Source organism: Melanostigma gelatinosum, assembly GCF_949748355.1.
Source record: "Melanostigma gelatinosum genome assembly, chromosome: 7".
In the NCBI taxonomy this organism is placed as follows: Eukaryota; Metazoa; Chordata; class Actinopteri; order Perciformes; family Zoarcidae; genus Melanostigma; species Melanostigma gelatinosum.
Genome location: NC_136640.1, coordinates 26,413,604 through 26,440,292, shown reverse-complemented (window position 1 = coordinate 26,440,292; position 26,689 = coordinate 26,413,604). Strand labels below are relative to the sequence as shown.

Below are 26,689 nucleotides of genomic sequence, written 5' to 3'. Positions count from 1 at the left end.
ATTTTAAGTTTTCCTAAATCAAGGCTCTCACAAGATCTTGGCTTTTGATCCTTGGATATAGCTTTTAATATGTCCATTCTTCATCGCTGACACAGAGAGTGATTATTTGTTATGATTTCAGTAGCCCTATCGTTTGGGCAGCTCAGATCACCCATCTATTTCATGCCTCTCCTAAAGCTTCCAATGTAAAATAACGGTTTTAGTGTTTTTCTTTCCTATTTTTGGGCAAGGGAAGCCGGCAATATGATGTTATGGCCGTCCAGCACTTTCTCCCTGTTCTCTCTCACCATAGTTTGGAATTTAATTGTGTTTTGACAACTCTTTTCCATGGCTGGCCCAATTATAGCCTCCAGTTGGGCTGGTAATGATAGTTGTTAATGGAGTGAAAAATGGACGTGCATCTCTGACAGAAATCATAAGCAGATCCTTTGAAAGGAGAGGCGGGAGCCAAGGAAAGCACAGGCAGGAATGACCTCGCTGTGCTCCCGTCCTCTGAAGGCCTTTATATAGCATACATGGCGCCCAGCGTGTCCTCCAGGGCCTTTACTGTCCTCTTATGTGTATATGTCGGCCATTTAGTCACTGTTAAACAGCACTTGGTAGCAGCATCAGGGCTACTGTATGAGGCCATGGGAATGACTCCGAGCGACCTGTCACACACACTGACACACATTTCAAAATGTCGTCAAATTTCTCACGCTTTTCTTCTGGTCCCCTCCTCTTGCTTCTCCTCCTCCTCCACAACCTCGTTTCTCCCCCCTCATTTCTCCTGTTGCAGGGAAAGTATTGATCGGCCTCTTCCCAAAGTTATTTTTAATCAAAGATAAACAAGGACTCCACATTTCCTTGGGAGATGTGGGGTTGCCCAAAGTGTCTTGCTGTTTCTTACAGTTTTCTTTATGCTCGAGGGAGGTGCTGAATGCTGGGAGATGAAGCAAGCACGAGTGCTGCATTGCATTGGGTGGGGGGGGGTCCGGCGGGTGTTTATAGAACAACACAAGTGCCACCAGTGAGTGGGAGACGTGGGAAGTCCGGCTTTAGTCTCAGTTAGTTGTAGCACATCCTATTATTATCTCCCGGACTGTGCGACAACGCTGACCAGAAGAGACCCTAAACACACACACACACACACACACACTCAGTCAGAGTTCTCCCCTCTCTCACACAGGCACAGGCCAAGCCATTTCCCAAGTCTTATTTCTTCTGTGCTTTATGGGAACACTTAAATTTAGCCCTGGCAGGGAGTGCAGGCATAATAATCAAAGCTCTTGTCACCAGGCTCCCAGTGCTAGGTGGTCTGGCTGCTCTGTAGGGAAACTCTCACCCAGTGGAAGACATGTTTCCTTCTTAGCATGCTGGCATATTTGGGACATAGAACTATTTTTTCCTAATATCTGTATATGCCTTTGCAAGTTAGGATAATTGACACCTCTGAAACAGCCATTAAAGGCTTAACTAGTGCAGGGTTTGGATTATTTTAGACTGGGGTCTAATGGCCCTACTATATTTGTAGAAATTGCATGTCATTGGAAATAATAATTAAAATGAGAATTACTAGTATGAACTAAAATGAGTTTCATCAGCTCTACCAGGATCTGGGTGACTTTTGAGTTAAATATCAGCAATTTCTTAATTTTTGGTATCAGTTTCTTCAAAGACACAAGCTAAATGAATATGAAGACGATATGAAAAGTGGTAGCAGTGGATGTGAAGTCTGCATAGTACTAACAACATCTACAAAACAAATAGCATGTAAGGGCAAAGTAATGTTGGTATTGAGGACTCAGCATTCATTGAGTAGGGATGGCTATGTTCTGTTTCTGACATGATATTATATGATGATAGGAATTATTTTTCCGTTTTCTTGCGTTCTCCTGTGAGGTTGAGGGAAAGAGTGCAGTTTGGGTTGAAACACAACCCAGTCCCGGGAAAAAATGTCGGCATTTCTTTGCATTTTTTTGCATACTAGGGTTACGTTGAATGTCGATGTTTCTGAGCCAGAAATACGTTTTAATAAGAAGTTAATTTGTTGGATAAGGTTTTTGGCACAAAAAAAAAATGCGGTAAAGATTATAAAAAGAGCTATTAAAAGAAAAAGACATTTACCAATGACCATATCTGTAAATATGGCCATAGAGCCAACATCTCGTCGAGGTTTCACACAGTTATATTTATAAAGTATATTGCAGGGCTGTTATTGTATTCAGTTTGTGTACTGTATCTAATGTAAATAATAAACTAACCTACTGTATACATCTTTGTTTAACGATTGAATTCATTGATTTATCTAATCCAAGCAGAGTGACAGCTGACTGAAAGGCACAACTGACAACTTGAAAAGTCAAACTTCTACTTATAAGCTTCTACTGTACCTCATACGCTCCCCTGGGTCCTGTGTGTCTACATGCGTTCTGTTATTCACAGCGTGAAAGCCCCCATGAGGTCAAAGGTGATGAGGTGCTAAGGAGGTCTTTGACACTTGACACACTCACAGTGGCTCCCCACAGAGTGAAACTGTCACCACCTGGTGTGGAGGACTAATTAGCCTATGATTTATGTAATACTCTCTTCTTGTGTCGGTGTAAGTGTGTTTGTATGCGTGTCCTACATGATGAAGATTTGTTTGACCAACTGTCCTCTAACCTGTCTGTTCTCTCTTTGTATTTTCCATGTTGTCCATGTGGTGTCATCCCATGGCTCCTAACAGGTCAGTGGTTGTTTTTCTTCTTCCTCCCCTTGCACAGTACTCCATTTTTGCAGTCTCATGATAAATATATCACAATGCATCTTCTTACTGTCGTGCTGTCTCGGCTTCATAAGTTGAGTCACCTTAAAGGGACAGTTTCCCTAAAACACCAATTTCACCTCGTACAATCTCACCATGCAGATAGTTTTTTATTGATTTCATTTTCACAGGATTTGAGAATTCTGGAGCCACTCCAACACAATGGATTCTTTTTTTTTGGTGTTCAAACTCGTGAAAACAGTCTCTTGGTTGCTTCGGATAATCCAGTAACATTCTTGGTGACAGTTTTTACTTTTATTACTTTTATTTCACAACAGTTCCAAATGGAAATTGCCAATTAATTGTATCTTTACTACTGACCTCTTGCTGTTCGGGTGTAAAACAGAAACGCCTCAGCCAATAGAACTAAAACACATGACAGACACAATCACTACGTCTAATAGTACCTACATTTGCTCTGAGGGGTCGAACAACACTGATGCTGAAAGCTAAAGTGTTAACCTTTAATTCCAGAGACGGTGTGTAGACGGGATCAACACAACGTGAGGTTGAATTCTATTTCAAAGGTGGCACAGTCTGTACAAAAAAAGGAATAATACGGACTTAGTGTGCAAAGACCTTCAGAACGGTTTTAAAAAGAAGATACAAGCAACCATTTATTTGTCCCCAGCACCTCTGCAGAACAGCTAGCAGGTGTTTCCAGGTTGCTACTGAACAGGATTGTGTTTATTCTGGAGTGTACTCTATGCTGAAGGGACTGTTTTGAGATACTGTGTGTAGTAACTCCACTCAACCGATGTTCCTCAAGGTATACCTCCAATTTCATCCAAAGACCTTCTGCATCTAATGTTTACCATTTTAACATGAAATCATGTGTATAATGTATATATCATGACTGTATACAAGAAGTGGACGTAGTTGTCATTGTGTGACAAACATATTGTTTATTTGCAGCTTCTGTCCAAAATAATGGACTGCCAGTTAAACACCAAACATCAGAGTTTACAGCACACAACAACTGCTCTACTCACCAAGGCCATAGGCAGGATTTAAAAAACACTCAGGTTGTGATATCCCCCCAACCCTAAAACGTACTTCCCTACATGAAGGTCTAAATATTCCCCAACGGGACAAATTCAGAGAAAAAAATAAAGTGGACATGATCTCAGTGACCTAATACCTTCATTGAATAGCCATGGTCAAATGAAGATAATAAGTTGTTGCTAGAGACATCTTTGGTCCACGCTGATGTTTAAATCATAGTAGTAAGTCACCGTATGTAAAGCCCTGAGCGGGTGATGTCATTTCTGTATAACTTCCCACCACATGAGCAGGGTTGCGTGTTCTACCGGCCCATAGCTTTGTTTCTCTAGGTTTCACTGCCAGTATTTTGGGTTTTTTCACACTCCCAAGGTGAAGGGGAATGAATGATGGCCAACAGACTGCTTTCTTCATTCCTCCTCTTCTCCCTCTATTCGGTGAGAAAGTCAGGGAGGATGGTGGGAAGCTGGCTGCTCATCAATCCTTCCACAGGAAGAGAGAGAGAGAGAGAGAGAGAAAGACCGATGGTGCTTTGAGGAAGTGAAGGTGTAGGAGGCTTGGTTTAGCCAAGGGGAGTCCCAGCAGGAATACTCACACACACACACACACACACACACATATGCACAGAGGAAGAATAACACTAATATATCTGGCATGTCAACAACTGGCCTCTGTTTGCTCAGTGCTGACACCAGCACAGCCAAACTGCTACTGGAGTTTCTCATCACCCCCCGTTGTGCCTTTTTTGTGTGGGTCAGTAGGTGCACAAATGGCTGCACAGTGTGTGTGTGTGTGTGTGTGTGTGTGTGTGTTGGCATGCATTTCAATCTGTATTTAGTATGAGTGCACATGTTGGGGGTCCCCTGTAATGTATGTTTGTGTGTGTCTTCATGTTTGCTATCAGCCAGACTCACTCAGACAAACACTCCAACACATTCTGCAGCCTCACTAGCAGCGCTGTGCACACTAGAGAAGGTAATATAGGTCGTTGGTCCAACACTTTGGTTCAGACTCTAATATTTTGCTCACTTTTTGTATGGATTGCTATGAAATTGTGCATTTATTTATCGTCCTTTATGGTTCTCCAAGAATGAATCCAAATGAATTCATTGTAAGACTGGCTATAGTTGTTCGGCCTCTCAAATGACCAAATAAAGCGATTTGACAAGCAAGCATCACTCTTTGATTGCGCTCTTTGCACCTCATAGATTCAGTCAGCCTGTGACGAGAGGTTCCAAATAGACATTGCTTTGCTTTCACGGGTCACAAGCTAGAAAAGAAGAAGTTTGAACCACTGCGTGTTTTTATCAGGATGAATTCACTTTGGTTTGAACCCTTTTGGTGACTTTTCAGCTCGTCAAACATTTGAATCCATCTAATTCCAATAACAATTCATGACTAAAAACCTTTAAAAATAATTAAGTTTTTAGCAATTAGCAAATATCAGATGGTGACGATGGTCAACATCACTTGTTAATCATCAGCGTGTTAACATTGTCATTCTGAGCATGTTGAGATAAGGTCAAATAGAACCTTATTAATCCCGATGGAAATTCTTGTGCCAGAGCAAAAACAATAGAATAAATATATAAACGACAGAATAACAATTATTAAGTTTAAAGAAATAATACTGACACCATTGCAAAATAGAACACAATAGCATTAAGAGCAAGGTAAATAAATCAAGTCAAAGAATTCTACTGAAATAGAAAAAGTGAAATACAACAACAAAGTGTAAAGGAGGTGATACTAACAGCAGCGCCTCATGGAAGCTCAAATAGAAACGTAATATAGAGTAGGATGCTGAGAGAGATACTGTCAATGACATTGAAAAGTAGTGGAAAGTTGTATTGCACATATTAATAAAAAATTATATTGCACAAACAAATATTGTTGTACTTCATGCAGAAGGGGGAGGAGTTATACAGTTTGATGGCTTGAAAACCCATACCTTCCTCACAACCTTTAATTATTAAATATCAACCTTTATCCATCTTTCGGTTCGTTTTTTATTCATGAAGAACATTAAGAGCTGCTAGCATGGCTGTAGAGTGTAGTCATGTTTCTTTCTGTGTGTGAAGAGACATCACGTCTCCTCTTCCGTATCTTTTCCTGACTAACAGGGGGACTTCGGGGGGGGCGGAGGCAACTGGTGCCTGCGACTGCCCCAGCCGCTACAGATCCACACACATACAACTACACAGCCACAGAGTGCAGTTGTATGTGTGCAGTTATGGGAGTTAAGATTGACTTTTTGGCTTTTTTGATGAGGTGGAGATGCCTGCTACATTTATCTATCTGAGAAGTATCAAGTCTGGTATGTGTTGTATAGTGTGGCTCTAGTATTTCAATAGTTTGTGAACACACAGGGCCTTTTCTCTTCTCAGGTTAATGTAGAAGTGTAACGAATACTTTAGCTTGTGGTCTTGCAAAGTCATCGTCTCCAAGGCCATGAAAGCGAGCTCCACTAAAAGTTATTGCCCTCAGAAAAAGAAATCACTTAGCCTCGTGTTTGATCTTCCTCATGAAATATGCCGCCGGACGGCGTTTCATATAATCCCACACTGTTCGTAGCCGACAGTGGGCCTTAAGACAGCCGTAAATTACAAAATGGCCGACGTAAGCAGAGAAGCGAAAAAGGAAGAAAAGGGAGGGGAAGGATGGCAAAAACACACTTTGGTAACCTAGCATCGCTTCTGCTCCAGCTCCCCATGGGATCAAACAAGAGGGAGGATTTGGACAAGTAAATCATTTCCTTCAAGTGGTGAACTCTCAGGGCCGGCAGAATGACTCAGACGTGTGTGTGTGTGTGTGTGTGTGTGTGTGTGTGTGTGTGTTCATATCAAGTGGAGGCATCACAGCAACACTTTGCCTGAAAGCCTGGCTGCTTTTCTCTCACACTCTTCCTCAAACGCTGGAAAATGTTGGACTTTGAAGTCCTGATAAGGCAAATTCATCACATTCTGTCTGCCTGCAGTTTGTTCTGAAGCTGAATAAAACCATCGCGTCTGCTGACGTTTAATGTGAGGTACCGCAAGTCGGAGGGGGAAGAATCCTCAGAAAAATTTTGTTAGTTACACTTTTTCAGGCATTTGGCAAAATGCTTCTATTGGTTTACATTAATTGATTAGCTAATGTTGAAATGTGAATGTAAAAAGTGTTGATGTTGTCAAGCAGAGCACATTTACCAATTTCACTCTCAAGACACGTTCAGTGCTTCAGCTTCTCCTGACATGTCAGCTGCTTTAAGTGCTTCCACTTAAACTGTAAATCCCAAACAGTATTTCACATGCAAACAATTCAAATTTGATGTTTTTACTCATTCTCAGGCTTTGCACCTGACCTTTTCAGCGTAAACCAGCACACTTGAAATCTCTTCAGAAAACTTAGCCTTCATTAGTTTACACGAAGTTCAAAAGTTTCTAAAAGAAAATGTTCTGTGGACCTTGAGTCAAGACATTTATTCAGTCAAAAAAGGTCAAGAATGAGGTGTCACGCTCAGACTTTTAATTATTTACAAGGCAACTCTCACAAAAAATATCAAAATGTAAAGTTATATATTTTTTATTTCCATATTATATTCCAAAAATGACCAACAATCAAAGAAAAATTCATGACTTAGCTGCACTTGTATTAGTATGCCCCATATTCAATGTGGTGCACAGCCTTTTGTTGCATGTCAAACATTCTGACAAGCTAAAATTGACAAACCTTTAAAATGCCATTTCATCTGGAGTCCAGCTTTACAACACTTCACACAAACATTGTTACCAAAGCCAAAGTGTTGATTTATGGGCACGCTTTAGGATTTTACAGAGAGCCCCCTCCCCTGTCTGCCATTCACTACGGCTAACATCACCGCCGGCCCCCGTTCTCCTCCGAGTGAAAATGAAGCTTGTGACATTAATAGCCATGCTCTGATATTATTGTACCAGTGTACTCAACCCTCCTTTGAAAAAGACCCTGTTTTTCTTTTACAGCTTCAGCACTCCTGCTGATCTCATGACATTCCTCCGTATGAGAGTGTGCTTCAATGTGTCAGTGGTGGGAATGTTTTGTCTTTCCTGAGTTATCCTTCTTCACTCATTGACTGCCAGACATAGTTGTGTTTAAAGTGAGTTTTTGTCCTCTGAGGTGTAATGCAATCTGACCCTGCTAAAAGAGCCTGACAGGGTTAAAGACACTAGTGTGTGTGTGTGTGTGTGTGTGTGTGTGTGTGTGTGTGTGTGTGTGTGTGTGTGTGTGTGTGTGCGTGCGTGAGCATGTAGGGCTGTTGCTTGTCCTTGTTTGAGATTGAACACAATAATGTGTGTGTTAATTCAGGTTGCACTTGTGTGAGTCCACGTGTGTGTGTGTGTGTGTGTGTGTGTGTGTGTGTGTGTGTGAGCATGTAGGGCTGTTGCTTGTCCTTGTTTGAGATTGAACACAATAATGTGTGTGTTAATTCAGGTTGCACTTGTGTGAGTCCACGTGTGTGTGTGTGTGTGTGTGTTGCATTGTGTTTTCTTGCTTACCTGCATGTGTGTATGTGTTTCTGGTTTGAGGATGTTGTGAGCGCTGGGGGAGAAGAAGCAGACCCTCGATCTGCTTTCTATCACGCTGAGCTGCCCAGACCCAACTTCACACGCACGCACGCACACACACACACACGCACACACACACACACACACCTATTCATACACGGTGGTTAAACCAGCCAATAGCAAAACAGAAGCACTCCTCACAAGAAGGCCAAACATGACTAAACCTCACAGTGGTACACATGTAGAACACAAAAGCACAAACGGCACCTCCCTAAAAATAGATTTCATGTAATGTTGTTTTTATTAATCCATGATAATCCTTCAAATGTTCGTACAAATGAATGCGTGCTACTCTGTCACACGCTTAAATGCAGCCCATGAAAGCTTTTGCAGTCACTGTTCTGTTCACACAGTAGCTGTGTCCCAATTCCATCCTACATACTGATGTTCGGGTTTCAGCATGTAGTGTGTTCCCATTGGCCATGTGATCCGAACACTCAAACAGTCAGTGTGCAGACTCAATCCATGTGATGATTTGTGAGTATGACGTTGGTAGAAACGTTTGCCCCACCGGCTCGGAATGTTGGCAACGTATGTTTCCGCCAACCACAGATTGAATGGAGAGGTTTTTGCATTCAGTCAGAGCAAGTGACGTAGACATAGAGTGACTGTTAATGAAAGTTTTGTGACACAATAACGAGCATAGCAAGCGAGAAGATCCGCTCAGGTTAGTTGGTAAGGTTGATGTGTGGGTCAAACAAACAGGACTTTCACAGGAGGCCGCTGTTTGTGTCCCGCGTGAAAGCAAAAGTAAAAGCTTACTTTACGTTTCTTGCGCTTGTTGCATGACATTAGGAAAGAAAGTCATTCATTTATTCCAGTTACGTTATGTTATGTTGTTACATTGTTACATTGTTATTTGAACACAAACCATCTTTTTTATGACCATAACCAAGTAGTGCTGGTGCCTAAACCTAACCACGTGGCACTGTGTGTTTCTGCAAGCGTGATACGAGGCTGATATGAAACTTATTTATTGAAGTCAAGAATTGTATCTTTGGATCAGAATCGTTGACATTAAACTTATCCTGTGGTTTGCAGAAATGTACAATTTTTGTGGCGACTGAAAATCATGACAGAAATGTTTTATCTATGTTGTAAACAAACAACAAACATAAATTCAGCCCTTTTGCACTAGCTGACTGTTGTTGAGAAACACCTTCAGGGTACTGCGACAGCAAGTGGAAAAGATGTATTACTCAGCTAAAGTGCCTACTATAGGTAAGATTAGTTATAGTACGTAAAGTAAAAACGAGATTAATTTACATGCAAATGTTGTTCTGTGAAATAAGTAGGAACATTTACTGCATCATGTCCTTAAGGGTGCTCTCCATCTGGGTTCTTTTAAACGGAAAAACTCACTCAGCCGGTATGAAAAAGCAGAAACATGTAATTAATGTAAGCTCATCAATAATGTTATGACGCCAGCACTAGCTGAGTCCTCTGTGCTGATTAGCTGTGCGAATGGTAAATGGACTTGTACAGCGCTGGTTTGGATGTTGTAAGGCGGGGTTGAATATAATCCCCGTGTTCTGCGAACTTAAAATCAATGTTTTTGTCAATTGAGTCTGATGGCTTTGAAGCTACAGTAAATAATGGACCTGCTGGACGGTACACCTGGTTATAGTCTTCATCACAGTGTAATAATTCTTCTCATTTATCTGTAGGCCAGGTACTTGTTTCATCACAACTGCTTTGGTGTGCAAAAGCTCATTAAATACATATTTTTTAACTTTAAAGTACCAAACAGGGCAACACTTCTTGAGAGGTGGACAGATGCTGACAGTCGTAAGTACGTCATAAAGAGTGACAGAACTGAAACCTTATGACAGTTGTCATGAACTCAATGAAGTCACATCTGATACAGAGGTGCTCTACACATTTCATGACAATTAGCATCAGTCGGGGGCACATAGCCTGTAATAAAGATGTCATGGCAGGCTTTATATACTGCTCTTTATGCCGCTGACAGTATGTGTAGTAGTTAGACCAGCTATAGTACTAAAAAAGTTCTTAAATCTTCAGGCCATGATCACATAATAAGCAGTTTTCCACTTATAGCACAGACCGTTGAAAGAATCTCAATGATCTATGCACTTGTGGTTGCCATACAACTGTTGGTTAAGCTTAAATAAAAGACATGTACAGTAATTATAGAGTAAATTAAAACCAACTCATATAGGCTAGAAAGGTCCTGTCTTACTTATGACCACGCCCTAATGAGTGATGCCAACACATTCTCCCTCCCAACTCATCAAATACCGCCGTTTGGTCCGTGGCCCTTCACTCTCTTTTCAAGATCAACTTCCAATGTAGGTTTACTTTGTTGTCAGGTTTACTTACTCAACAAAACTACTTAGTTAGGTTTTGGAAAGGATTTGGGTTAAAATAACTGTTTGCAATGTAACTGGCGTTGGTTAAGACAAAAAAGGTCAAATAAGTCAATGTTGACGTAGTTTCACACGGTGCACAAGCGTTCTCTTGGGTGAGAGCCCAGTGTTTCTTTGACCCATCCAAGGTCCACTTCCACCCGCTACATGGTCTTTCTGGCTCTTCATGCTGCGTCCCATACAGACAGTAAAATGTGACTCGTGCGCCACTGACCGAGCGTCAGTGTTTGAGGAGTTGGTAATGAGAGCGCTGTGTTTTCCATCAGTTGTCAAAGATTAAGGTTTGAAAGTTTTGACCTGTAGTAAGCAGTGCAGCAACATTTTGTTTCTATTTTTCATATAAAGTTTCTTACCCTCTGTAATTCAATTCCCTTTCAAAATGTATGTCCACCAGGTGATATTTGTTTTACATCCTAAATCAGCAATAATGAAATACTAATACGAGTACTAATACATTCAACCCTGTTTTTATCTTATTTTGGGGATTTTGTTCATGCGGTGCAACTGCTGCACAATAGTTTCCCTCGGGATAAATTATGTTCTGTCTTATCTTAAAAAGACAAACATCTTTAAAGGGCAAGTGCTTTTATTTTGGCAACAATCTGAACACAGAACATTTTAAATCATAGAATATTATCATACTCTGTTGAGTATTGCCTGACACAAACCCTCGACAGCGATGGCCATATGTTCTGGTGGAGGCATGCCGGAGCTCACTCTATAGACGGCAGATGAAGATGCGTGTTTGCGTGTGTCTTGAGGAAATAGAGTCATCAAAGGAGTGGAAGGCAGGGTGCTGAGAGCCGAGTACTGCCCTCTCTCGCCACAATGAGCCTCTGATGAGCGTGGGTGTTCACTTGCCAATATTTCAGTATATGTGCTCACACTGGTTTGCAGATGAGGGCGTAAAATTGTTCGGCCCTTTTCACCCTTGTGTGTCATAAGTCCCATTAGTAGCACAATGAGCCACACAAGCTGTTTTGGCCTCACGCTGTCTCCCAAGAGGGTGCTGGCGCTGGCGGGGGCCGTGAGGTATCATCTACTGTGCATGTTTGTTTTCATTTTAATTTGCCAATCGTTAGCTTGTAGCTTGTGTTTTGGAGAGGAAGGATATCCCCACATCTGTTTGGAAGCAGCGCTCCCCCTCATTCCCACCCTTAGTTGCCCCCAGCATGCCCCTGCTACCCCGCTGAACTCATCAGCTCAGCACAGCCCAGCACTGCTCTGGGGCAGGAGTACATGGTCCCAGAGGAGGACCGGGCTCTGCTCATCCACCCAGCTTAGGAGGGCAGGGATTGGGTTTAGGCGACAGGTGCCAGAGGGACCGGCCAGTCCCCTCGTAACAACACACACACACTAACACACACAGAAATACATACACGCTGAATCTGGCCATGCCTTAATCCCCGGCCAGCTGTTGCAGTTGCTATCCCAATCAGTCTAAAGTGTCGAGCACTGGGGAAGCTTGTCGATGTCTGTGTGTGTGCGTGTGTGTGTGTGTGTCAGCGTGGAGGGAGGTGTGTGTACGTGGGTGGGGGTGGGGCTGGGGGGGTCAGGTAGCTGCCACGCATGCCAGTCATCCTAGCAGTCTGGAGCGCTTGGAACCAGACCCCTGTCCACCCGATGATGGCCCGGGCGCCCGGCCTGATAGATTCATAACACATGTTCCCCAGGCACTGTCAGCACACACACACACACACACACACACACACACACAAATAATACACCCTCATTCATTATCTTCCCCCTGGCTCAGATAGGCCCAATCCTATCACAGTCCACCCCAAAGGCCAGAGGAGGTGAGATGAGGCAGACACTCCTCTGTCCTCACCCCCCACCCTTGCGTTTGAGCCGGCCCATCCCTGTGTGACCCTATAGACGCGGGCTAATCCATCAGGACCACGGGGCAGGGGTGTTTTGGTAAGGGTTATGGAGGGCACTGTGTCTGCTGTCAGGGTGTATCACTGACAGTTCATGGCTCATGTCATCGCTGGGGTTTCTCAACGTCCAGCAGATTGTTGCTAGATGGTACTGAGGTTATCCCCAAACACAGCCAACAGCAATATGTTATACATACTCAGGCCTGTGTGATACATGCAGGCATTGGTATTTGCTGGTGTAATCCTTAATATTGTCATCATAATTCCACCTCTGGTACTATTTATGGCCACAGCGTTAATTGCCTCTCTTTATAGTGTGCATTGTAACAAACAGAGATAGTCACACAAATCCAGTGTGACCATGTGGGACGGCACAGTTGACTGCCTTTTATAGTCTTTTATTTAAATTTTTTTCATAACTTTTTTATTGAAAGACACGAGACAATATTAAGACAATACATAGACATAACAAGAGGATGACAAGAACAGTGGGATAAAAGCCAGCAAATATCATATAGTCTGTGTGTGTGTGTGTGAGAGAGAGAGAATGTCCTTGAGCCTTTTGAGATGGAGGGAAAAAAAAAATAATAATAATAATAATAATTAAAAAAAATAATTAAAAAAAACACAACCAACCAAAATTAGCTGGAAAAGGTGAGCTGTTGGAGGTGAATCGACCAGATTTGTTTTGCTTCCCAGGAAAAGCTGACTGCCGATTGGATGGCCCTTTCTGTGTGGGTGTTAGTGAAAATCAAATGCAAGTCTTATGAGGATGATTCACATAATATGATGATGTCATAATGTCATTAGTCTATTATGTGATCACAAGACGGAACTCTCAGCTTCATCACCAGTTCATAGACCATTTCCACACACCATGCTGTGTATGAATGTGATATCTGTTAAAAGCCAAGTCAATAAGATGTGTTAATATGATCCACTCTGCAGTCACAGTCTATGCATTAGACCCTCCTCGCTCTGTCAATACCACAGCTGCTGATGCTCCCCTGATAGTGTTTGCTACAACAGAGCACAGTAAGCTCATATCAATACTGGGGAAAGAAACATACTCAAATGAAGTTGTTCAGATTTCACATTGACTTTTTTCTGTATGTAGCCAAGGGAATGGTAGTGACTTAACTAGCCCCCCCCCCCCCCAGCAGTAGAAGTAGATCTAGTATCAGTGCTTTCAGCCCATATGGCCAGTTTCCACATAATCAATGCAGTTTGACAATCACAAGCAATTAGCCTATGCATATTTGGAAAGATGAGTACAATGTGTTTCTCCCAGGAGTGTATAGTTGTTCGGGTGGAAAGGCCTCTGAAACAACATTACTACTATACAGTGCAACAATGCTAGCTGTCACGAAGCAGTGAAACAGACGATTCCACCACTTATTAAGGCAGGGTCACCCAGGTTCTGTTGTTTTAGAAACTGACCAAAATGATTCCTGACATTATGTGTTGTTTGCACTACTGGTTCTGCGATTGCAAATATTCAATAATTTAATAATATTAAAGAATTAAATAATATTAAATATTAAAAAGTGACACACTCTATCCATCCATCAACTTTGATATATAACTTACAGTATAACAATACAATATGACAATCTCAAAAGGGACAATCTGCACACTGGTCATTTGTTTCTAACATTTTCTGAGAATATAATTGTACATATAATACAATACATCCGTGCAAGCTGCTGCATTGTATTGGCTTTTGGTTCGACTAGCTTTCTTGCTGCTTTCTTGCTAGTAGCTTAGCATGTTAACTAAATGGCTGCTTCCTTGCTGGTTTAATTGGAACATTTGCATATTTCTGCCGACGTAGTTTTTGTATGTGTACTGAATTATCAATTTAATTCACAGTTGTGTTCAATGTGGTCACTATGCGTCCCTGACTGGGAGCCAGAGATGGTTTGGACCATCGGATCACAATCCGACCTGAAAACCTTTTGGGTGTTACACCTGTTCCTCATGTGGTCAAATGCAATCCGATCACCAAAATGCATTTTAATGCAAGGTGTAAAGGTTGTATGACGAGGTATCGGTATGAATGGATCCGAGCAGGATGTGGCTTTGATCGATAGCTATTGGTGTCAATGCTTGATGGTGGTGATGAAGCTGTTGCTTGTATTTTTTAGTCCAACACACTCTCTATGCATGTGTCTATAGTTTATAGAGCCCGCTGTGTTTATTGGACTGTACAGACAAGGTTGTGTGTGTGTGTGTGTGTGTGTGTGTGTGTGTGTGTGTGTGTGTGTGTGTGTGTGTGTGTGTGTGTGTGTGTGCTGAATCGGAGAGCCCCTGAGTGCTCTTTGTGCTAATAAAACAGCAGCTCTGTGGGTCACTGGACACCCTGGATCAAACTCCATCACATTACTGAAATATTACACTTCCCCGAGCCAAGGGCCTGCACCCAGTTGATGCGTCTGTATGTCAAAGGTGTGTGTGAGTGTGTGTGTGTGTACGTCTTCATATGCACACATAGGTGTGTGATGATGCAGGCGTGCAGCCATGAATAGCCCTATGTGTGTTTACCCACGGTGTTGTCAGTGGCTTGACAGTGCCTTCACAATACACCGTGTCTGCTCTCTAAGTGCCGGCGTTCTCATCGATCCCCGTCCTGTAGGAGGATATCGGAATATGTGAAGGTGCTTGATGGTTCGCCCAGACACTGCTGAATGAAATGTGCATCCGCTGTCACAGTAAAGGAAGGGAAATTAAGACCATTATCATGGCAATTTTGATTTGATACTCCTTTATACCTTATGTGGATGAGTCTTAATCAAACTAACTGTGCCAGTTTTAAACAATATTTTTGTGACAAACATCTGAAGTCAAATCTAAAGCCAATAACAGAGATTATTCAGAGTACCCTTGAATCTGTTCTAAATAGTTTTAAGCAATAGATTCATACTTTTCCAATGAAATTATATTTGGTTTCCCACAGAAAATGACCCATGACTGCCCACTCCTTTAATTTATTAGTTTATTTCGTCATTATTAATTATTAATTTATTATATTATAATAATAAAGAAAATCTTTACTCCTGTGCCATAGTTTAATTTCAAGTTCAGTCATTTTAGAAAAAGTATTTTTATATTTAAGTATATTCGTGTGGCTCTGAGTATTATCAGAGGGGAGGGAGTGGGAGAAGGGGAGTTTATGGGAAGCGCAGAGATTTAAGGCTCCTCTCCCAGCGCCCGGCGTCTCAGGGTCAGGACCTCAATGCTTTGATCTCTCATTAGGGGGCAACCAAAACACATGAGCCACATCAACCGGTATCACAAACATAGACAGAGAGCATCTCGTCCTTAGAGCTTGAATGGACTGATGTCAGCATCATAATAGAGGGGGGCGGAAGGATAAGAAACAACAGCAGTGGTCCAGAGAAGTAAAGAAATGTAGCAGAGAAAAGAGCCTGTCTGCTGATAAATGGAACGTTTCATTTTATGTTACAATTGGATATCAATGTAGGGTATATATGATTCATAGTAGACTAGTTCATAGTCGCAAGATCATTTTATTTCTGGAGAAACAGCAGTATAATTCTTGGGACTCACTGATTCAAATTACGAGAATTTGTTGCATTAAATTGGTCAGATATTAGATATTTACTGTAATATCAGCTAATAAAAGCGTGTATTTGTCAAGTCTCTGTGCAGCAGAGAGACAATAACAGAGACGATCAGTCCTTACCAGAGGGCGAGAGCAGCGAGCGGTTGTTTTCAATCATTGATGATCCAGATTTGTGTTTCAATCCCACCCAGCGCGGATGACTGTCCCGCCATCACAACACTCAGGACACAAACAAATCACACTTATCCTGTGACAGGTACTTAGCATAAAAATGGGATTAGATGGAGCTCTCGTTGAGAATCTCAATCTCACAGTGAAATCACAGCACATGGTGATTCCATTGGGAGATTTCAGTGTGTGAATAGGATTTAAAAGACGAATCAAAGTTTCAGACAAAAATGTAGCTCAAGTTCAAGTTCAGTCAGGAAGACACTCACTAGTAATCTCTGTCTTTCCTCTCCTTGTAAGTACTCTATCAGCTGATTGGGGGCGTGCACTTTTAAATAACCAACCAGATTCTGCACACCGGTTCCTCAAGCCAATCATATCGTTGCTGTCAAACTTTAAATAGCGTTCTCCTCTCTGCTGCTGTCAGGTGTCATTTCAGCTAAGCAGATGTGAAGCGATACTATTTCTCTTACATTTTAAACAACTAGTTGTGCGTAACTGAGACAATGACAGATTCCGACTTTGATCGTTTAAGGAAGAGTCGGGTCTCAACATCGTGTTTAGCCGGAGCCGGCATTCAGCGCACCAGGTGGCCGGCGCGGCGCAGCGGCTCCCCCGCAGACGAGCAAGAAGCCTCTTGGCTCAGCTAGTAGTTCGCGGTGGTGTCCTAGGAAGTCTAACAGTTACTCGCGACCAGTCGATCCATCGCTGGGCTCATCCGAGCTCCGCAGGCGGCGTCCCGTACACTCTCCACCAGCACTCCGGGCCTCCAATGCAGACAACGCCGTCATTTCCACCGGGTAGCTCCATCCGCTCCATCGATACTGGTCTTCCATCTCTGGTAAACGATGCAGCTTCTGTTATACTGTTAACAGCGGCGCCACCAGCCGCCATGGTAAATCAGCTCCACGGGACAGTTCAACGCTCCTCGCTATTGAAACGGAGACTTTGTTTCCGCTCCGGGTCATTTTCCAACAAATGAGGAAGTCATGGGGCTGACACACGTCTGGCGCTCCGCAGCATCGCTCTCATTTAATTAGTATGAAAGCACCTGTCCCAGTAGTGGAAGTGGAGCGCATTCAGGAGACTACAAGTCATTATGAGCCGAAATAAACATAACTAAGCAGCAGTTAGTTAGCAGTGAGTTTATCCTCGTCGTAGTGATGGGCGCGATGGGGACTCACGGCAATGAATCACGGCAGGCGCGTGATGCGGGTAGGCCCGCAAGTGATCACGCTTCGGTCATGCACCTCCGAATTCAATCTGGCACGGGCGGTTCTCATGATCCATTGTATATCACAAATAGTGCACTGATAGAACACTATTGTAAGGTCTGGGGAGTATAGGAGATGGGCCAATTATTTTGAGAGGCTTCAGAACAGCAGGGTTTTCATTTTGAGTAAATGGTTGGCAGCCACATCCAGTAGTTTACAGGATATTTAACCTGTGTTTTGTATGATACATTTAATACTTTACTTTTTCCGAACAGGGCTTGGCTAAGGCGATCAGTAGTTTATGAATATGAGGTTACAGATGACTACAATCCCTCCTCGGCATTGGGGAGGTAGGCCATGGCTTGTGTCAGCTATGCCAACGTTCTATGAGTGACACGCCTCTGTTATTCTTCACAGCCATGGTGTTGGTACGCCTCTGGTGTTTCAGAGAATGACAACGTATAGAGCAGGGTGTTCAAATGAACTTCAGCAAGCCCAGTTTGAGAGAGGTTCCTCATGCAAAGGTCCGGAACATCACGGTCGGTCTAACGTGCGGGATGATTTAGTCCCATATAAATTGAAGTAGCCTAACAGTTGTATCAACGTTGGTTGGTTCGTAGTCAACAGCTGATGATTAAATCAAGAAGTTGAAGGAATATGTCGTGTAAAGTAAGGGATGCATTCATAGATTAAATTACAGAACATAAGCTTTTAAGAACTGTCATCTTAAAAAGATAAAGTACCTCATTTAGTAAATTAATGCAACTGTATAGTCATGCAGCTTTAAATTCAGTACAATCAGGGTGAAGCGATGTAAATGGAAGTATTACATCGTACGTTGAAGAAGATTGTGGGCAGCAACATTATTTGTTGTTATTAAACATTTTGTTCAGCTCTATTCCTCTTGTGACATCATAGTTGGGCAGTGAAATCAGGTGATAGGATTCTGATTATTGGGCTCATATCGGTGCCTCTATTATTTTGGATTGAGCGGGTGAGTTTGCTCAAAATGTTTTGCTTAGTGGCGCTTCACCTGGCTGCTTGGAATAATCATAATGGTCTCTGGACATATGAAACACACAGGGTTAAACTGCAGGGGAGGAATGAACTTTTAAGAGTCTGTCCATAGTGGTTAAGGCTGATTTATAAATGTCCACATTCTGTGTTTGGGAGGCGGCCATGTGTAATGTCGTAACCCGGCTCCCAAGCTATGACAAATACGGAAGGACACGAGGCAGGATGGGATTTAAAGGTAGTTATGATAACATAGTAAAGAGCGGCTACCAATGGTGAGGTGTGACAGTCAGTAACATCAGTAAGGTAACGAGAATGCATGCCTGTTGAAGTGTGGGGCATGGTCAGCGGAAGTAAAAGACCACATCTTTAAATGGGCAGCACTGGCAGAGAGGAGTTCAGGTGCACAGAAGGGCAATGGAGTAGGGCTGTTACTCATCAGAGCGCCAGGACCAGGGGCTCTGCAGCCAGTAATCTGCCACAACGGCGCTATTGTGACTCCTGACGGGGATGGTGAAGTGGCAAAACCATACGTGGACATTTATACATAAAGTAGATCAGCTCCATTCAGGCTCATCCCCTAGGGACGCGCTTTTCCTCTCCTGCTCGTTGGACATGGCATCTTCCTTGGCCTAAGAGGCACAATCTACCTTGATGTTGGGTGCTGCGCTGACCTGCGTGTCAGGTCGCTGTGCGATCACTTGAATGGTGTAACAAGCTGAGTTTCGCTGATTCACTACAACATGGATGCAGACCATCCGTGGGTTTTGGGGGATTCTGTCAAGGCCAGTGGTTTACTAGACACAAAGGGTAACTAAAGCGCTTTAAAGCCTTAACAATGTGTACGGTAAGTCATGCATAATTCATGCGTCATGTTGACATTGTTTCTGGCATTGTGGCTCGTCATGCAATTTGTCTAATAGCAGTATCTCATTCATGCAAAATGTATTATCTCTAGAGCTACCTCTCGCATGCTGTTGTTGAAGTGGATCTTCGCGCATCACGGTATAAGGCCGTTGCACGAAAGTCTGTTGGACTCACTATTCTGGTCTAATGGGTACGTGACTTGGCTGGTAACTCATGGCTTAAACACGCCAAATGTGGAGGTGCTTGCATGGTAGTTGTGGCTTGGATAGACTCTACTATTCTTACTCCAGCTATACTCGGGGCACTCTTTTAGAATAGGGGCTGCTCTTCGGCAGCTAACCGAAGCATCTCTGCTACTACCCTACAACAATTGGGATGTTAGTCATCCTCTACCTTCACAGCTTACAGTCGCCCCAATCTCAACACCGTCCTCGATAATCAAAGATCATTGACGCCTTAAAATCCGGTAAGGAACGCATACAACTGGTGGTGGTGACATGTTCACATCGATTGGTGGATCGTTGGTAGGTCACATTATTGGTATTGGCTCATAGCAGGCGATAGCATGATACCCTTCTTGAAATGTTCCTGATAGTAACACTAAGGTATGGTTCACGTTATATTGTGCAAATGGATATCCTATCAGAACGGTATAAGACTGTGCTCTCCCGTTTATCTTGCTCTATTTCTCTGGTGTGACTCGACCGTTTTCTCCACCTGATTGGTCTAACACTGCTTCCCCCAATCTCCTGGTCTCACGTGACCTGGCTTATCGTGACTGTTTTCCTAGGTGAACGTGACCTGGTTTAACGTGTCTGTGTTTCCTAGGTGACCGTGACCTGGCTTAACGTGTCTGTTTCCTGGTCCGACGGGACTGTTTTACTTTCCTAAAAGAAAAGGAGGGTCTGAGGTGCCCCGTTTCTCATTTCCTGGTCCGTTTGATAAGAGATCCGTCCAGAGTTGACAAATTTCTAATTTCGCAGTCAGATATGACATAATTTCTATTTCGCGGCCCGAGTGATGTGAGACCTGTCAAAGTATGACATACGTTCTAGTTTCCAGGGTGAGCTCACCCGGTCTGGTTGTGCTGAGGCAGTGAGACCCCAAACATGCGGGGGCCGTAACACTCCCAACCGTGCTGTTCTACGTTGTCCCTTGAACCCCCCCTATTCTGCTCTGCGGTCTAAACGTGACCCTATCCTACGCTACGGTCGAATAGGACCCAACCTGTCCTTGTCTGCGGTCTAGCTTGACCCTCACCTATCCCGTCCTGCGCTCGGACCCGCCGCAGGGCCGACCCCGCCATATGTTTCGGGATCTGTTGAAATCCTACCATACCCCCCGTATCCTAGTCTGCAGTCCGTTGTGACATTCCTCTATCCTTTGCTTTGACTATACTGGACCTCTCACCTCTGGTCTAACATCTACTCATTCACGTTCTACCCTTAGATTTCTCTCATGACAAATTGTCTATTTTCTTAGGAAATTCACCACAGCAGTCGGTAAGGCATTTATTTATTCATATAAATACATTTCTTTTGGGGGATTAGGCCTATTGGACCACCCTCGGTGATAGTACTTCAGGATGGAGTCCAATCGCCAAAGACTTTGCACTTTTCATATTTGAAGCTTGTATAATAAATCATTGTTAAATTATGAAACAAGTCTCTCCTGATTGAACAACCATTAGTTAACAGTGTGCAAGTGAGAGCAAATATGGGAATTTAATAAAAGCTAAATCCTTAGTTAATTTAGTATATTAGCAACATTGGTCAAACCAGGATTCTACTCAATACTCAATAACCTGATGTAGGACAATATATTATACATGGATCACATTTCTACCTTGACTTGACTTCTAAGCTTGAATTCACTTAGTTTCAGCTTCTTAAGAACTATACTGATTTGAGTTTTTGAGCCAACACGACAAGAACATAAGCTGATGTCACTCAATTGTAACATTTTCCAATCTGAAATGTAGTTTACAGCATCATCAGCATCAATATCAACTGCAGCTGGAGTTTGAGTTTTTACCTGAAGTCAGAACATTTGCTGAGGAAAACAGGATATGATTACATTTAACTAAAACCAAGGGTTTGATTGCTATCATGAAAGATTGTCATCATGATTACAAGAACCCAACATTGAGTTTTGGTAGGAGAGGGGATGCAAACTGGGGTCTTTTGTGTTGAGAGTCCTTGAGAGGCCATCAAAGTGCTCCCAGTCTGGTATCTTGCACCTTTTATATGTTGATCTAACTGTGACTTATGACGTTAGGTAACGTAATACAAAGCAGCAAATTCTTCTATATGTATTGTTTGACTCAACTTCATTCTGTTAAGTGGTGGTGTAGTAGATGGACCCAAACGCACGCTCACACAGCAGATTAATCCTTAGGATTAGTAAGGAAGGAAACTCAACCTTACTCACGGCTGGAAACGGTCCGGGATGAAAACAAGGGATGCCGACCAGTGAACTCCGTGGTACTACTCGGATCGGCCTCTGCGCACAGGTGAATTCCCGGGGATCGACTCTGCGTGGCAGGAGTGCTGCAGACAGCCAGAAAGGTTTAGAAATAACTGGTCATGAAAACACTGCTCAAACTCACGGAGACTAGAACCAGACTGGTAACCGTACGGACTGACAACGCGCCGGAGGACAGCTGGGGGTATTTAAGTCCGTCGGCGCTGATCACCGGAATTCCCCACAGCTGAGCCTGGGGAGAGGGGCGTGGTTGGAGATGGAACTCGGGGTGGAAACTATAGGCTGACACAAAAACAAAACATAAGCACATGGCCTTCAAACAACAACACTGACAGGGGGGAAAACAGAGGAGCACACACGAGGTCAGACCGAGATCCTAACACATTCACAGTTTTGCCCACACGTTCTACTACCTAAACTCAAAAGCCAGAAAGTCCGATTGATTATGCAACGGGAAATGAAACGAGTGTTTTTGCGTTGACGTTCAGGGACATTTTGGATTTTGGGTGGTGCCAGGGGAGGTTAGGAGGGTTAAGAATCTTAGCGGGCCAGCTCAAGCCTTTTGGAGCTGGTCCTTATTACTCTCTCCCACACCCCCACCAAGACATTAGCACCAGGTTTAGGCTGATTTACCTCGCCTGATAACGTCCCCGCCAGATATGTCAAATCACACACATACAAACCATTTTTTCATCAAGAGTGACAGAAGCAGAGATTCAGATCGGGAGCTTCCATCTTTCTTTCCTCCTTCTGTTTTACTTCCTGTTTACTTTAGACAAAATGTAATTATTGACAGGCAGCTGTTTTCCCTCCTTCCTTCCTTCTTTATATTCTCCTTTTGTCTTTGTGTTTCTTCTTCCTCTTTTTCATTTCGTCAACCAATCCATCCTCCCTCCTCTTTGCTTCCCTTTGCTGTTTGTATGAATGTACAATCTGCCTTCTTTTTCTCTTGACTCTCGTCTCCCATTTTCATTTTTCCATCATCCGGTTTGTTTGTTTCTATCGATCAAACATCTTCCCTTCTTCCTTCCCTTTCATTTGCTGCTTCCTTCCTTTATTCCTTCACTGCACACTCCTTCATTAGATCATTAACTGATTTCCCACTTTCTCCCTTCATTTGTATTCATGTGAAGCAGCTGCACTTCTCCGTCTTTCTATTATGCGTCTGTCAAAGGTGGAAAGACAAAAGAAAGAGAACTACATGAATGTTACATATTTAGATCGTGACTCGGTTGACTTAGATGTAACTGACTGTGTAACCTGTCACACAATCACGCATATCAACACAACTACAAATACCGTTTACCTTTCCTCTCCAGTCCTCACTGATTAGTACTCCCATGTGTTGTACCCACTTTCATATCACACCTTGGTGGAGTCCTGCAGGGTTATGTGGGCACATTGGGCAGCCAAGATAGGCAGAGAGAGAGAGAGAAAAACGAGGGAGAGATTTTAGCCTCCCTTTTACACTTCCGCCTGCCCCCCTCATCCCCTCCCACCCAGTGACACCCTATGTGTTGGAGGGGTGAGTTAAGACTCCCCTTGCTATCCTGGATTATCCTCCATATAAGAGCCTTAACGCTGGCCAGTACTACAGGACTACTGTGCATCCAGATCAGCACACACACACACACACACACATACAAAATGCAATCATATGCTGACCTCAGCGGAAGGGGCAGGGCAAAAAGCAAGCAACAAGCAGCGGAGCGATAAGAAACAGAAAATAAAGGTGCACGCTTGAGTGTGACTTCTGTTCAAACTGGACGTGAAGAACATGTGGAGATAGGGTAAATCATTGATTGTGGGGGTGTTCAACATGGCGCTCCGTGTTTAATAATTAAGAATCTTCATTTATTTTTTTCTGACCATATGTCCTGAGTGAAACTGTTGAAACCAATAAATAGAGAGTCAGAGTGAAAACGAAGCTTTGAGTTCTGATCCCAAAGTAAGAAAATCTCATTGACGATTGTATGCAAAACCAACAGTACAACATTGGAACGGAGATTTAAACAGGATGCTCACTTCTTGTGTTTTGATCAGGACCTGTTGAACCGTCGTATACGTATTTAGTCAAGATACCTGTAATAACATCAGGACATCTTTTGAGTTTCTTTGGATATGGACAAGCCAAGTAGTTTTTCTGTGCTCCCAAAGTAATTGTTTTTTAACTTTGTTACCAAAGAATGTTTTAATATCTTATAGCAACTGCTTTAGTGGATGCTGATTCAAGCAAACTGCAGGAACACGCTTCAGTTGTTTTCAGAAAGGTTGATGCAGAAGAAACACGGAGTGAGAGATGTTGAGTTACAGAGGCGAGCTCAGACGTGACGTCATGACCATGACTCCCTGTTGTATTATCCTTATTCCTGCTTCCACTCAATACATTGATGAGCTGAACGACAGAAAATAAATCAACAGCAATTTTAAGGAAAAGGATTTTCCCTTGCTCAATATAATTGTAGAGAGAATATCTTTGGGTTCTGAACGGCCACTGTGGGCTCTATGCAGTGCTGATGGCCTTTTGCAGTGTTTTTCAGACGATTTAGACTGAAAAGTGAATTGATTTATTTAAAAAAATTACGGAAGAACATAATGAAAATATTGATGATTAAATACAGCCGTGGAGCGTACCATTTCGGTGTATCACCCAGAATTTCCAGGATAAAAAAAACACTGAAACTGATTTTTTAAACTCTAAAAAAACTGACATTTGACCCTACTATGTTTGTGTTTAAAAAAAAAACGAATCATACTTTAAGATACGGGACTTTAATTCCTTGTCACAGTGTTGTGATGAAGGCCTCAGAATATGAAGTTTGTCATCAGCTTTGAGTGTTCTCACGACAGGCGACGGATAATCTGCTGCCAGAGAGGAAATGTACAACTTCATTTAGAAAAACATCTTGGTCAGTCCAGAGTCGCTGGGGAGGGCGTTGATTAATTCGGGCTCTCTCTCTCCCATGGTGTGGATTTATGGTGTGTGTGTGTGTGTGTGTGTGTGTGTGTGTGTGTGTGTGTGTGTGTGTGTGTGTGTGTGTGTGTGTGTGTGTGTGTTTGGGCGGAGAAGGCACAGATTAAAGGGGCGGGGTAGTTGCAGTGTTTTGGCCTCAGCTCTATGGAGGCCGGACCTATAAAGTGGCCGTGAAATGCATTTTATTGTCGCTTAATCCTCACACTGTGGCAGAGCCCCATTTCACACTGGATTGTGGGGGCCCGTGTGTGTGTGTGTGTGTGTGCGTGTGTGTGTGTGTGTGTGTTTGCGTGCTTACACTCCCCGGGGGCCGTGGCTAATTGGACAAATTTGCACAGCAGGGGTGGAGGCACATGCACGGCAGGAGATTTGATTTATTGGCGCTGGGGCTGGAGACACACATGCATAGACAAAGATGGCACACATATACATTATTAACACTTATTGTCTACGTTTCTTATGAAATAATATTATATGAATGGATTTTACCTTCAAGGACATTCACACTCGCCATAATATCCTAATCTCACATTATAAAATGAATGTAATTATGAAAAAAGAAACATGCTGGAGTGAATCTCATTTAAATGTGAACTCACTTAACTGAGCGGACCATCTCCAGGAAAACATCAGAATCAGAACCAGAACCGTTTATTGCTAAGGTATGTTACACATACAAGGAATTTGACATGACAGGTGGTGCACAACATTAAACAATCAGCACAATGCAATCAACACAATGCAAAACATGTTGGCTTTGTACGTTATGCAGACGACGGATACATTAAGTGTGTTCCTTTTGGCAAGTGACGTAGTATATCGAGCTACTGTTATCAAACACATATATATTTACGGGGGGAACATTTTTACGGTTGTTACGTTATGCTTCATCATCATTCAGTTTTACACAAACCCTGATGTTAACTAACAGTATAAGAGGCTATTCAAAGAATCTGAACTGGACAAATGTAGATAAATGGAAGTTGCAAGATGGATCTAGAGCCAAATATCAGATACTGACCAATATTAACAGCTCTTTTCCTGTGTTTACTAGTAGCAGTGTTCAGGATTTCAGGAAAGAGCTGCTGTCCCACCTGACCACAAAGGCCCGGATTCTGTGATAGTAGACTTTCCCCACATAGTTATTCAATGTCATTTAGCAACCATGCTATGCATTCCAGGAGGCCGCTGTTCGTTCCCCATGTGAAATAAGAAGTCAACGTTGATGTTTTTGTCACATAACTTGCTTACTTGCTTCTGTGGTTACATTATCCCAAACAATGATCTATTCCTAAACCTTACGAAGAGGTTTTGTTGCCTAAACATAACTGAGTTTCCTGTGAAGACAGGTTTACTTTAAAAACACCGCAAGTAACAAGCGGAAACTGTCACGTGTTGCAGGCTTTCATAGGAAAACAAATGGCAAATAAGGAGTAACTTTTCGTAGGATACAATGCAAACTGTTGCATGAAGATACGTTGAAAAATACATACACACGTACAAACAAGCACACTGTAGGCTACGAATACATTGTATTCATTTAAGACAATGCTTGAGTGAAAAGTAAGGTATTTAGTTGGGATTTAAAAGTTAGTCCAAGATCAGCAGACAGACGGCTTCATTCAGAGCATAAACACTGAGAACCATCTCACCGGACTTAGAAAGTGCTCTGGGCACATGGGGGAGAGTTCCACCTTGTGACCCGGATATCTGCCGGGGCTATAAACTGACAGCATGTCTGG

At 42.8% G+C, this 26,689-nt stretch overlaps 2 protein-coding genes across 2 annotated transcripts in view; one reads left to right on the top strand and one right to left on the bottom strand.

The window, feature by feature from the left end:
- The window catches only part of bcas3 (BCAS3 microtubule associated cell migration factor), a 374,328-nt gene that overhangs the window by 282,740 nt on the left and 64,899 nt on the right, over positions 1 to 26,689 (top strand). The gene's annotated exons all lie outside the window — the stretch shown is intronic.
- mrps23 (mitochondrial ribosomal protein S23) overlaps positions 5,127 to 26,689 on the bottom strand; it is a 244,791-nt gene continuing 223,228 nt past the window's right edge. Inside the window, exon 6 of the transcript XR_013772125.1 lies at positions 5,127 to 5,140. The gene's annotated coding sequence lies outside the window, so the exon portion shown is untranslated. The remainder of the gene's footprint in view (positions 5,141 to 26,689) is intronic.